General features: G+C 38.5%; 1 protein-coding gene across 12 annotated transcripts in view; it reads left to right on the forward strand.

Moving 5' to 3' along the window:
- The window catches only part of NAV3 (neuron navigator 3), a 521462-nt gene that overhangs the window by 16645 nt on the left and 489782 nt on the right, over positions 1 to 15035 (forward strand). For 6 of the 12 annotated variants that reach the window (XM_072923966.1, XM_041713781.2, XM_041713789.2 and 3 more), the window contains exon 2: positions 12293 to 12434. The exons of the other annotated variants lie outside the window; for them this stretch is intronic. The gene's annotated coding sequence lies outside the window, so the exon portion shown is untranslated. The remainder of the gene's footprint in view (positions 1 to 12292; positions 12435 to 15035) is intronic. 12 annotated transcript variants of the gene reach the window in all.

Here is a 15035-nt window from a genome sequence, read left to right on the forward strand (position 1 = left end):
CATTTTCATCCAATCCTTAATCCAAATTTCTTTTAGCAATGCAGCATAAAACTGTTTTTCCTATAGATGTTCCTCTTTGCATTACATGACTGAAATGCCTCCTGCAGTTGTACCTATGATGAGCTTTGGTTTGAAAATCAGCATAATGAAATGTGTTTTAGTGTTGTAGACTTTAGTCTGTTTGTATAGCAAGCAGTTTTATTTCTGTAAACGTCAGATATTCATATCTGTTATTTATGTAAATTTGTCTGTCTGCTATAGATTTGCAATCTTTGCATATTCTCTATTGAACTTTGATTATGCTGTTTGCAAAACATCGACAAGAATTCAAAGCCCATTTCTGGTGATGATGAAACATTTTCTTGCTTCTCAGAAGTATACTTAATCTTTTAATTTTATCAGAGGTGGAATTTAAATAAATACATCTGCAAAGCAATCTGAATGAGATTGTTTTTGTTTCTTAAGGAGCTTTCAGTAAACATAATATGACTGAAAAGAGCTGCTGTGTGTGGGAGTAGTGTTTGAACTGCTGATTGCTGCCAAAGGTTACTGGACTGAAGACAAATGAATCCTTCAAGGCAATTAAAAGTAATATAATTGATGAAACAGAACCTGCTAATCCCTTCCAGTTTCATATAAGTTAAGATTTAGGGCATCATGCCAGAGACATAAGCTGCAGAGGAGGTGAAAGCCACTGCTGAAAGTTTTGTACAAACTGTGTCTTTTGGGAAGGAAGGAGTACCAGGAGCATATCACACTAATGCTCTGCACACTCTGGTGGCTCCCTATTCAATTCAGAATACACTCTGAGGTCCTGATCTTGATCTTAATGGACTAGGGCCTGTTTGGAGACTGCCTTTGCATTTTCAGCCAGGATGCACAGGTTTAGCAAAGATGCTGTTGTGATTACAGCACGGTGTGAAGCTGGGAGCCAAAGGCTGAGAGTACTTCAAGCACAGCTTGAGCGACCAGCCAAGGTGAAAGTGAGCCTGGGCCTGCTTTTGGCATGTTGTGAAAACCAGAATTTTCCTATACATCTTCCCTCAGTGGAGACATCCAAATTAGTTTAATTCTCATAACAGGAAAGAAGTGAAAAGAGGAAAAGGGTGAAGTGGTAGGATAAAAAAAACCCATGGTAGTAAAAAAAAAGCCAGGGGAATGTAATAAGCATGTGCTGATCTGGAAAGCAGGCTGATTTAAAAAAAAATGAAACTTTATGCTGTTAATTAAAATAAGTTGCATCCATAAAAACCTTACAATAGACATTTTTCCTCTCTTCCTTAAAAAAAAAAAAAGAAGAAAGCATCTCTGATTTTTATCCATTTTGGTTTTTTTCTTTTAAGATGAGACTTGTGTGTTGCCTTATTTCAAATATCAGGTTTCTGTGCTCTCACAAAAGTGCATGTAAACTACTGGGTAGTTGAAGTGTCATCACTTTAGGTCTGCTAAGACTAGTGTGATTTCTGTGTTAGCAAAGAGAGATTTAAGAGAGAAGAGCTGAACCCAGAAGTCGGAGCATTCCACTGGCAGAAACTGTTGCTGTCCTAAGCAGGTCAGCTGAATTTTTAATACAGAGAATTTTTAAATTACTGTGCTACAACCAGTGCTTGGTTCTGCAACATTTTGTACTATGCTTCTATTTTATATTTACATGTAGTCAAAAAAAGGATCAGGTAAGGTAAGCCCATGTAATTGGTAAATGTCCATGTAAATCAATTTTGGCTCTCTGTAGATTTCTTGCTGTAGAAGTAACTCAGTAAAAGATAGTGGATATTAGTGCCTCACTCCCTGTGCCAGGTCAGTGGGACATGGACATTGAAGTCTCTTTCAGCTTCTTAAATATTATGTGTTTTCACACTCAAAGAAGCAGGTTTACAGAGCAAAGCGGGATTTTTTTTCTCTAAAATTCAGCATATTTTTACTATAGCTATAGCTAATCTATGAGAGAATTAATGCTGTGGGAAGCAGGTGTTTATATTGCTGTCCATTTGTGCAGCGTGTGCTTCTCCTGTAACAATGAATAATGGAATCTAAAATGTCTTTAGTTATATCAGCTGTGTTTTTTTTGAGGTTTCTAAGATAATATTAAAAAAAAAAAATAAGCTCACATGGTGTTCATCTGTATAATGATCTCTTCTCTTACCCATTTTCTTTAAGGAATTTCTCTAGACACACAAACAGGTCAAGACCAATACATCATATTTAAAAATAGATCTCAAAGCAGAAGTTTGCAAAGTTCTTTTCATCCTCATCTATCTCCAATCTGACAATCACTCATAATCTTTTCTCTACATATCTCACTTTGTGGGGATATATGCTGCACCTTTAGCCTCTGATGCTCAGGTAGTGATCTATTAGCTCCAGCACTGCAGTGCCAAATTGGTTTTTGTAAGCCATTAACATGCCTGGAGGATCATGTGTGTCTGAACAGCTGCAGGACTGCATATCTGTGTCCTTCAGAGAAGAACAGGTACCATCCTGCAGCAAGGCTCCTGCAGTGTCCCTGGGTGGGTGACAGTTCAGGGCTGTGTCACGTGGAGGCATGGTGTACAGCCTGTGTCAGCACTCTGACACTCTCTTCTCTCCCTGTCTGCTCCCTGTATCATCCCTGTGTGCTGCACTTCACTTCCATGAATATAACAGGAATCTGATTTTCCAGGTCCAGGCAGTTGCACTGATTATGGGCAATATAACTGTTTCTGAAGGCAATCTTCCTGGAAACCTGCCTGGAAAGATGTGCAATTGCTCTTGGCCGAAGCCAAACAAGGTCCAGTTTTCTCTTTCATTGTAGCTCCCTGTGTGGCAATGGCAAAAGTAGGGGACAGAGCAGAGAGGCACTATGAGGAAAATACTCTTTATTTAATGCATGCTGAGCTAAATGCTGGAAGTTGTTACCTGTGATAATACCTGAAACACAGAGGTTGCATCAGGTTCCCACAGCAGTGCTGTGTCCCAGGTAACCCACCATCTGAACTTTTGCAGAGATACCGAGGTAACAAGGATCATATGAATAGTTGGAGAGGGCAATGAGGTAAAAGGAGAGAGGTTAAGCTGGGACACAGGAAGAAAGGGAAATGGTCTTCAGCTGGCAGAGGATATACTAGACCAACTGCTCATTGTATCAGGGAATGAGACAAAAGACCTGACAGAATGAATGGTGTTTATTTTTAGTGGAAAGGAAATTGCTTCTGCATCTTTTATATATGCAGGGGAAGGCTATACATCTTTGTTTAGAATGAAGGATTCAATCTAGCTATCCAGTTCAGCCAAAATGCCAGTAGGTTTCATGGATATCTTTAGAGATAGATAGTGACTTGGAGATGTCATGCCTGTGTCCTTTCTTCTATATCCAGTAATGTGCTGGCAGCTACAGCATGTTCTGCAAACTCTGAGGATTGTGGGAAGGCCATGAGAGACCCAGGGGAGGGTGTCAGTTCCATGCCTGTGTCATGTAAGGCCTGGACTTCACTTTGGGACAGCAGCACTAGGTCTCTTTTGCAGTGATGTGATGGGCAAGGCAGGGGACAGAGCCTCAGCCAATCTGGATTTCAGTCTCAGACGTGACAGTGCCGACTGCGTGCACCAAAGTTGTTATCTTGTTACCATAACAACATGGCACATCCTCTTCAGTCCAGGCACTCCATGCCTGGTGTACAGTGCTCAGCAATTGCTCTAACAAGATTCACTTTTATTTTATTCTTGTATTATCTATTGTTTGGGATAGAGAAGGAACACAGCCGTTGGGTTTCCTGATGTGTTTTGCCAGCTTGTCCTAAAACTCCCGGCTACAAGGGAACGGAATGTCCAGATGGCACTGTTTTGCATTCCTATTTTGAAGATTTGGAAAATAAGTGGCATGTGTATATGTCTGGACAGAAGAACACATGCAAAAAACGATTTAGCATATCTGGGAATTGAATGTCACAGTTATTTGTTTTTTTGAGTTTTAATCATTGTTAGTAATAGAAAATACTGCTGGGGTTTTAATAGTGTGGTGTCCCCATAGTATGAAGTAACTGAAAATTGGTCTACTCTATAAGAAGCAGACCATTCTTCACTATAAATTTTAAACCCTCCAATTTTTTTTTGTTAAGGGGTCAGTGTCAGGAATAACATGCAAACAATGCCTTTTATTCTCTGTGCTTGGTCTGTGCTCTCTTATTCTGCAGACATTGAAGAATCATGGCACAGGAAAATGTGAAAGAAGACATAATTTCAGTTGCATGACATCCTAGCATTCAGGAGGACTTTTGTGTGCCTAATGTTTCATACAGGCACAGTTCTTTATCATTAAGTCAATTTCTGTTATTTTATTTACTACCTCACTATTTGGTAGTACTTAAAGTAATTTCTATGGGACTTGACTTTTACCCTAATCCTCAAAAAGACCAAAACCCTTTTAAGGTGACTTCAATCATCTTTTAATGCCTCATCCTAAAATGCTCTAGGGGTTATTGCAAAGCAAAAATAATCACATGTTTATTTTTAAAGTAATGAGAAATTCATATTATCATTTTATTACACTTTTCTCAGCTGGGTGGGTAAAATATTTTCCTGTTGACATTTCTGAAGGAGGCAAGAAAATTCTTCTTCAAGAGCAAGTTTATATGCAATGAGAAGCTGGAATAGCAACAGCAATCTTTGTAAATCCTAATGAAAGCCATAATCCAGAGGAATGAGTCTGCTTCATAACACTAAATCATTATAATTGCCACCTACTCTTTCAAACCCACAGACCAGCAGCTCCTGAGTACCGATTTGCTGTTTAGATATACCAGAGTCAAGAAAATTTCTCTCTGTGTATATACATGTATCACCCACTTACAATTCCTAACTCGAGCATCAATGTCAGAATTTTAACCACAATGCTTTGAGGGCAGATGGTCAGCATATTAGTTTACTATTCAGCTGAAGCAGTGCTCCCTCCAGTTGGTTTCTTCATTCAGCATGCTTTGTGTGCCATTAGCTAACCCTGCCTCAAAACCTTACAAATAATCATAATTCCCTTTAAATATTTTGAGGGAACTTTTTGAATAACCCACTTTGAATAACTGGATGCAATATACTTCAGTTATTCAGTATTTTTTTTTACTTTGAGGCAATAGTTCTCATAATTAGAGCCTTGGTAGATTAGCAATGGGATGTTTGCTAGATCATGTTTGCTTTTCAAATGCTGCATCTATTATTAGCAGGAGCACCATACAGTAATTTGAGGCCAACAACAACATAAAAGTAATTATTTGCCCTTACAGGAAATCTCTTTCTCCTGTGTGGCCAAATTACAGTCTGCTAAAATCAACAGATAATAAACTAGCTAAGTTTTGAAGACTTCTAGAGTAATTCTGGTGCCTAAGCAGTCCAAAATTTAGGTGCTCATTTTCCAAGTTCCAAAATGCTAATTTCATCTTTTTTCAACCATGTAATTAATTGTACCAGAGTAGGCTTTTAAAAATTAAAACTATGTTATCATGAGGTATTTTAGTATTTAGTATTTTGAGCATTGAATGAAATACATGTCCAAATCTTTGTTTTTTTGGTAAGAATGGGACAAGGACCATGCACTCGAAAATACAGTGCTTAATTTCTTCAATGTTTATGTAATCATTTTTTGATTTTGGACAGCTAGTCCATGCTACTACTGGCAATGTGAGTCATGCTAGATAAAAAAACTAAGGAAAAAAAAGAGTGAATTTTCAACTTGTTTGCATGAGAAAATTTAGCTAAGTTCAGGTCTTGGGAACAAAGGAAGTGTTAACACTCCTCTGGGCTGCTCTCCCACTTCAGCTAAGAAGCTGTGAAAAAATAGACTCTTTCAGGGCTTGAATGTGAATGAGTTGAACTCTACTGTAACTAGGAAATCTTTTCAGAATCAGACAGAACCGAGCAGGTTTTCAGTTGGTCATATCCCATTCATTCCTTCACTCCTTATCCTCCGTGTGCTGATTCAGCTTGTAACTGAGCATGTTAAGGCTTTTGAAGTCTGATCAAAGATCCCACACTGGCTGCAGAGAGGTGGAAAAGAAGGAAGGCACCTTGTCTTTTGTGCTCATACTAGTTCCAGATTTTACTGCTCTATCACTGTCATCTAAACCAGAATAAAAAATGAAAATTTCTCTGGTACTTGGATGGTATTTTAATTGTTCAATTATGAGTAATTCAAGAGGTTGGCTAGTGCTAAATTATTTTGTTCTTTCTGTTCATATGCTGATTGCTTTCCAAATTCTACTGCCTCAGCTCCCCAGTGTTAAATGTTGCTTCTTTATAATGCCTTACAAGAAATATTGCTGAGTACACCTGCATCACTACTCATGTGGGAAATAAAAATTACCTAGCCCACGTCTAAAGGCCACACCTTATGAACCACTGATGCGTTTTTTGTCTTCCTATGTCATTGGAAAAATGAGGGAAGGGGAAAGCGTCTTGTCATTAAACATTGTTCTCCTAAGTATGATCAAAAGCCTCCTTTTAGTATGAGGTCTATGTTGTTCACCTGCCAGGAAAGACTGGCAGGGAAGGGCTCTGCCCATGCTGAGTATTTTCAAAGAAACAGAAATATTTCTATAGTCTCTGGAGTGATAGTGAAACTACCCTGGATAAACAGTTTTCAGTTAACAAAGTTTCATCAAGATACATTTTTCCACTGAGTTTGGAATAAGCTGGACAATGTCTATATTTTTGCTAACTCCTATTTATATTGATCCCTGAGAGTAACTGGACATTCAATTTTAATTTAGGGAGGTAACCTTGATTATTTTTTAATCAAGTGCTGGGTCATGAGTCAGTAACTCAAGCTACACCTTCAGCTCATGACTGTTAGCCCACAACTTTTATGGGCTTCTTCATGTTTATACATTTATTGCTGTTTTCCCACTTCTTCCACTTATCCCTAAATTGCTGGGCAGGATAAGGTTTTTAGTTCTGTTCTTTTCCTCAGTTCTTGTTAGGAAGAAGAGATGGGTCCCATGCCTGTTTTTCATGCCACAAAGCTTTCTGCAGGAGCAGCCCTTGAAAGGATATCATAAGGTCTTTGGTAGATGTGTGTATAACTAGATCCCTGTGCATTTTTCTTTGCTTCACAGGTCATCTTCTTCAGTAGCAACCTCTCCTTCTGCCAGGGAGCATAGCGCCAGGAACTGTTATAAAGGCTTTCTCTAACTGGACACTGGTGTAATTTTGCTGCTGTCCGCATCTGATGTCAGTACTGAAATGTACCAAGCTGACCAATATGCTTTTACTGGTCGGCAATACAGTACCCACAAGCTGGAATTTTTCACTTATCTCAGTGTTGGTTTTTTTTGTTTTTGTTTTTGTTTTTGTTTTTGTTTTTTTTTTTTGTTTTTGTTTTTTTTTTTCCCTGAAGAGGAAAAAACTAATGGCTAATGGTTTCTTTATAGCTTCTGATGCAGGATAAAGGCTGCATCCTGTTGTCACTTAATTTCAATTCACATTGCGTCTTGTGGTTGCATGTGCAGTCAAAAATTTTTATTTTTTATATCTGCAGCATGGCAGACAATGAGACTGCTGATCTGCAGCAAATTCTGCATCAAGCCTTGCACTGAGTTATCCCAAGTCTGTGAAAGATAGGCAAAGTTCTGGGCGTAGCCTGGGGTCTGCATAGCTCTGTTTTCCTTCATAGCCTTTTATTTAAATGGCTGCTGATAACAGAAAATGGCATTAAAGTGACTCATGATGTCAGCAAACATTGCTGCCTGGAAATGTCACATTGCTGTCATTGCACAGACAGAAAAGGACCCAGCATTGGCTAGTGTGTACAGTCAATAAGGAGAACTGGTCCCTGATCCTTTCCTGCCCTTTGCAGAATAGAAGTTCTTTAGACCAGATAAGAAGATAAAAAGAAACATATAGCTGCATTTATGTTTGTTATTAATTTTTTATATGAAACAGAAATAAATATTTTTGTGACCTAAAATATATTGCATTGAAATATTTCCTGGTGAGTGATTAGAACAGCATGTAATAGTGTCTGACGAGCAACATGAATTCATTGACAACCAGCTGTTGAGTCTTACATATTTGATCTGTTTCTATTCCTTATGTTTTATTAATGCCATCCTTGAGTTCTAATAATGCCTGATTCTGTGCTTCTCAGCCAGCTACTGAGAAATTAATTTTCTGGGACTTTTTGTGGGATTGAACCTGCCATTCTTGAGGAACATTAACCAGACTTTGGTCTTGGGAGAACTCTTTTAGATCCCTCCATGCAACACACTTTTTATAAGGATAATAACATACAGTAAGAAACATATTCTGTGACACTGTCGCTTTGTATTTTGCTACACTGAAGTCTGGTAGGAGAAATAGGACCACAGTTAGGATATCTCTCTGTGATAGTGCATGGGTATTTGTAGGTCCAGGTAGGGAGGATGCAAGGACCCCCAGCTCATTGCACAGCAATTAATGGGCAAAAATACAACTGAACACCAGCTGTGATAATGTATTATAGCTTTGTAGATTCAGTGCCTCTGGGTCTATGTGTAACCCGTGAAGACCAGACCTCTGGTCAGCATAAAAAGTAAAATAAAGACCAGGATGAAGACTTGCTCACACCCTGCACTTTTTTCGCTGCTAGAGGAAATCTGAGGATGCTGAGAAGAAGCAGAGGAGCTTTGGTACCGGCTCCATCAGGTGGCCTGGCCTCAGTGGATGTGGGGGTGGGTTTTGCTGCTTGTACAGGAGAGCATTCAACAATCAGTGCATGGGCTATTATACCCACACCCAGAGCCTTGCTCCATCCCAGAGCCACTGCCACAGACCCTGTCACCAGATGTAGAACTCAATTTGGTTATCCTGATATCTGCACATAGAGTCATTAAAAAACATGTTAGGAGGGAAAGGACACAGGGAGGCAGGAACCATAGCCTGATCTGATGAACTTTTCATTTCATTTAGGTTGCTTCAGCTACAGCCAGGCTTTGCAGAGAGGGAATACATATAGTTCTTAGAATTTTTTAACCTGCTTTTTCCTCTATTTTTTTCTTTTCTTATTTATTTTTTTTAATTATTCTATTTTCATTTGTATTTGTTTCAAAATATACTTGATTTAAAACTAACAAATTCTTCTAGTGGGGTGGTTTCTGGGTGGGCGAGGGGGCACCATTACATGCCCATCCTGCAGAATGGGCAGCCCAAATTTAATGAAAATAAATGGCATTTGCTCATGTGTAACCATCTCTTATAGAAACCCTACCTAAGAGTGCCTTGGTGTTTCTGGGATAAAGTAAGCCAGGCAAAGTCTCTCCTTTATTTATCTTACAAGCAAGAGATGACACTTCAGCTAATGTTTTCTCAATTTGTCTTTAAAAGCAAAGACTTGAATGGGGGCTCTGTTTCTGCAGTACAAAGCTCACAAAATTTGGGCTGCATGGGTGCAAACAGCAGACTGTAAACCTTATGCTGTTTGTCTTTGGGATAGGGTACCTTACAATGTCAATATGTGTTCTGCTAATCAGATGAGTACTGTGTCCTTTTGCATGAAACATCTGTAAAGTATGCATCTCCCTTTGTGTTTTGAAAGCAGTTTTAGCCTGATGTTTTAATACACAGGTGTATTGCAGAATTGGTGTCACACAACATGTCTCCATTTGTATTTACTATGTTGCACCACAGAACTATTTTGTTTTCACATTGTAATGTACATTTGTGAGATGCTTTTCTGAAGTAAAAGTACACAATCAATGCTTTAAAAAATATTGCTTGAGGAAATAATTTTATTAATCCTACACACAATATCCTTCCTGTCATATAGTGGAATTTAGATGGCAGAATCAATAATGTAGTATTCACGTGGGAATTGCTAATACACAAATTAGTGCATGGTGCTTCTGCACTTGGTAGAAAAGATAGCCTGTGTTCCCTCAGCCTTTTATTGCTGTGCAATCAAAGAGAATTATGGACATAAAAAATCCAGTAAAATATAATGGAATATTTCATGAATTGCAATGTTTACTAACAAGAGAAGTTGCTCTTTTCAAGTCGTCGCTGAACAGAGCAGCAAGCAATATTTAGGGTAGTAATAATAGGCAAATTATCAGTGTTTTCCTTTAAAGCCTATCATGGAGGTAAACTAAAATCTAATGCAATCTGGTAACATTAATGCACACTCTTTATGGCATAGAGTGTGAATACTGGAACACTAATTTGTCATATTTATTCCACATAGCAATATCCTTTTGTGTTATTGAAGACATAAAGGAATATAAATTAGATATAATGAAATAATTTAATTTCTAATGGTTACAGAATGATCTAAATATACTGAACAAGACCCTGTGACTGCCTGCTCTAGTAATTCTCAGTTGTATGCTTATTTTCATAATCAATGCATTACTCAGACTATCTTTGGTGGAATTTATTACCTCATTTTCAGTTTCATGGTACTTAAATATGCAGTAGGCAGTCCCACAGAAAATTGTGATCTGTAGAGCAAAGAATCATGGTGTCAGAGGTCAGAGTTCTTTGTTTTCATTCCTTTGAAATCGCTCTTTAATATTCTGAAAGGGGCAAAAAGCATGTAATTTGCATTTAAAGTACAGCTTTCCTGCATTACATCCCCTTGAATGTATCTTTTGGGTAGCGGACATTTATCATAGAATTCCTCTTGACTCTGGAAACAGTGCAGAAGGTAGCTGAAGAAGCTTTGTAACTGTGCAGTACAAGGCAATAAATCTGAAGCTGCCACAGGATTACTATGGTAACCATCCAGACTGTCGGTCTTCCAGCCGTACTGAAAGGTAGGTTCAATTTTCAGCTCGTCAACTCCTCTCCATGATTTACTTGTTGACACTGCACATTTAATGTAGTAGTGTTAATGCCCTCTTGCAGCACAAGGGACTGATACTGACATTGTTTTATATGGCAATGCACAGAAGCGACCACAGGAGATAATTTAAAATTGTAGAATTGTATTCCTGTCAGCAAATGCATAAAGTGGCATAAATTGCCAGGTTTTGAATAATGTTTTAATCTGCTTCAACTTTGTATGGGAGAAGGAACTATCTTTACATGGCAGCGTGCAGTATGAGCTTAGAAATGAGGTTAAAATTGCCTGCTTACTTAGACATTTATAGGAGGCAATATGTGCAGGTCATTCTAGAGCGTGTATCCCTGTGCTTGCACCCTTTTTCAATTCCTTACTACAAAGATGGAGATGGTTTTGGCGTGCAGTAGGGTGATTTGGCTTTTTTGTCTTGTAGTATTCTCCATGGAAATGATCTGTGGTTTTAAATAAGTATGGCAAATGCTGTTATGCCTCAAAACAGATTACTTGAAATGCTATGTTTTGCATTTACACACCCACTTACTTTCTCCCTAGGGCAGACTGAGGCTGTGTCAGGTGAGCCAAAGAACCCAGGCACTGCTGACTGACATATTGATATTTCTGTTTTTGAAGCTGTCCCCTAGCTTTCTGGGGTCAATCCAAATAAGAATGGTGTTTAACTGAGCATAAAGTGCCTTTCTTGCTGAAGAAAGGAGAGAAACATGTATTCATTTTTTACACTGAAATACATTCAGGAACACTGAGGCTTGTGAAGCCTGGTTTACCAAGAGTATTTGTGGGTGTGGATGTGCATGTGTCATATGGAGTGTTATTGGATCCTTTCACATCCAGTTAGAGGTGAAATCTGGTTTTCTGAATGGGAATAAAGGCAATTTAGTCTCTGTTATCATATCTTTGATATGAGTGGTTTCTTCTTTGTGTATTGAAAACCAGACTCAGAATTTAGCTTTTCTCTCAATGAGGGTACTATTCAAATTTAATGTCCATGCTCTGATAGCGGTCTTCAAAAACACTGTAGAAATTTAGTAGATATTTTGCTTGCCCTCCCTGTCAGATTTGGTGAAAACTAACTGGTCGTTACTAAAGAGAACAGAAATAGGAGGGAGTTTGTACCCCCTCACATATGCCACTCTATAATCATCTTTGGAAAAAACCAAGCAGGGAAAAAACTCTGCATACGGCAGTTGATATGCTATTAGTCCAGTGTCCTTTGAAGTGAAGCTTCTTGACTAGAAAAGGTGTGGCTCAGTTTGAAATAACTTTCTCAAGCCAAACCTTTCCATGCCTAATCTTGTCATTCACCCCATCTTTGACTGTAAGGAGGATTTAAAGATTTTCAGCTTGAAGGATCTTTAGATATGCATTTCTTCCTTTCCCTAAAATATTCCCTAAGATTCCCCTCAAAACAATATATTCATATTAAAGAAATAAACCAACCCTTCTGCTTCTGTGAAATATTCCACCTGCTGAAAAATATTTGTTTGCTCTCCTTAGGACACTGCTGCTATTTATCTGCTGGTAATATTCAGTTTGGTTAGTGTGAACCTCAGATGAAGATAATATGGAAAACCACCAAACTGGAAATGTGCTGTCCTGTATGCCTTCTCACAGCTGAATCTGGATTGTCTTCTGAATGGTAAGAGCAGAAGTAGGAGTGGGTCCCTCATCACACAGGCAGTGGTTCAGCCCATATGCTCAAGTTTCTGTTCACTGGGAGCTGGAGTAAGTGATCTCTAACCCCCTGTACAGGTGCTTTTTTGGTTTTTATTTCCACCGGTGGGGTTAGTTGCTATTGTTGGGAAGTGCAGTTTTGACCTTAGCTGGCTGCCAGATGCCCATCCAGCTGCTGTCTCACTCTTCCTTGTCAACAGGATAGGGGAAGAAAATAAACTCATGTGTTGAGATAAGGAGAGGGAGGTAACTCATGGATTACCATCATGGACAAAACAGGTTTAACCTGGGGGAGATTAATTTAATTTTTTCCTAGTTAAAATGGAGTAGGACAGTGAGAAAGAAAGACAGGACTAAAAACCATTTTCCCAACCTCTTCCTTTTCGGTTTCAGTTTACTCTTAGGTTTTCTACTTCTTCCACCCCCAAGCTGGTGCAGGGGGATGGGGAATGGGGGTTGTGGTCACTTCATAATATTTCATCTCTGCTGCTCCTTCCTCCTCCCACTCTTCCCCTGCTCCAGCATGGGGCTCCTTCCACAGGATACAGAACTGCTCCAGAGTGGGTCCTTCCCATGGGCAGCAGTTCTTCACTAGCTACTTTGGTAATACCAGTCAAAGCTTACAGTGATCAGCACAGAAATGAAGACCAGCACATTTCCCTACAGGGCAATGACTAAGACATAAGAAAAGTGATGGACATGAGAAGGTGTCAACTTCTGACTTTATGCTGGCACCATATACACGTTATAGCTGGTGAAATTATGAAGGAATGTGTTTCTTCAAGGATGGCCTTCAAAATATCATGCCTTTCTTACCTTAATTATTAGACAGATCACTCTATCCCTTGTGATAACTTAATCTCTTGCTCAAGGATCAGTAGCATATTGTAATTTAGGAACATGGGCTTTATGAGGAAATGCTGGAAGAATACGAGCACTGCACTTTATAAGGGATAGCAAGAAGGAAAATCTGAGAAAGGGATGATGTGTTTTTGTTTAAACATTTGACGGTGATAGATGTTGGCTAGTGTTGCTTTCCAGACCACAGCTGCTTGAAGGGACTAAAGCCGACTTTTTCTGGCAGGCCATAGCTAGAGCTTTGTTTGAGACATTGTTTCTTGGCTATGCTATTAAGTAGTAACTTAGTAAGCATCCATATTTTAATAGTCCTATAGACTCTGTCTGGTCTGAGATTTAGTATACATATGTACCTCTCTGGAGGCGGATTCAGTTCCTATTGGAAAGCTGCTGATAATTTTTTCGTCATTTTATATGTATATCTCAAATTAAGAACATGCCTAATAAAAATGTGGTACCATTTTATAATTAGAGCTATGTTCAAATAATCTTTTTTAGAAAGGTGCTAAGACTTTGAAAATAGTGCTGATTTCCTAGCATGAACATGGTAAATAATTTAGCAAAAATCTTCTGTTTTCTAGAATTGTACATCTTCAAAATTTATCCTTTGCCATAGCATTTGGTTCTGAAATCTGAACTTTTGTTTAAAGAGAAAATGATCTCTTGACTCTTATTACTGCAAAAACAATCTTAAAAAATGTGAAGGGAAGTGTGCCTTCCTTCATGATCTTGACAAGGTGAAATATGATAACCTAATTTGAGAAATTATTAACTCTGAAACTTAATGCTTTGATAATTTTAAGTCTTGCTCAATGACTTCACAAAGGCCAGTGCTGTCCTTTTTAGTGGATGCTGCTTCTTTGCTGGCCTGTACTATCATCATTAATAGCTATATTGATTCAGTCACTTATTTTTGTATTCAATTCATTACAAAGTGCAACCACGGAAGAGGTTACATAGTCTGGAAATCTCAGTGAATTAAATTGGAAGTTGGACAAAGGAAGCTATAAAATGCAAGGGAGCCTTGCTTCCTCTTTATTACAGGAGCTGTCTTTGTTTTCTTGGTATTTCTGACATATTTTACACACTGTCATTTGGGTAGCTTTTGAATTTTCTTCTTCCCATCCATCTCTACGTGTAGCTGCCAGGAATTTTTTGTTTGTTTGTTTTGACAGTGTTATTGGTTCTACACCATCAGATTCCTGCAGTACTGCAGTAATAGGAAACCAGTGACTGGTTTCCTAGGAAAGCACCCATGCTATAGGAAAGCATGGGTGAAGGAGAAACGACATCATTATTTCCCATGTTTTTGCAGTTACAGAACTCTGATGCATTCACTAATGCTATTTATAGATGTGCCACTAAGCAGTCAATAATATCTTAGTTTTAAAATAAAACGTGGCTTAAAAAACCTGAAATAAAACCAAATGTACTGAAATGTGAAAGATAGTTTCTTTTGTTTAAACACAGTTTCTTTTGGTTCCAAAGACTGTTATCTCCCAGTGATGGAACTGAGAGAAATAATTGTTTGCAACACAGATTTATGACAGTGCTTCTTCCAAAGTGTAAAGGTTGTGGAAGGGGTAGAAAAAGGAGGTAGGTGGGCATTTGAGTCTTAAATCATGTGGTATATCAATAGACAGCTGAAGTGTTATAGAAGGTGGTTTAGGGGGATGAAAAATGGAGCAGGTGCTTTACAGTACATGCA

This window comes from Taeniopygia guttata, chromosome 1A, assembly GCF_048771995.1.
Source record: "Taeniopygia guttata chromosome 1A, bTaeGut7.mat, whole genome shotgun sequence".
NCBI lineage: Eukaryota > Metazoa > Chordata > Aves > Passeriformes > Estrildidae > Taeniopygia > Taeniopygia guttata.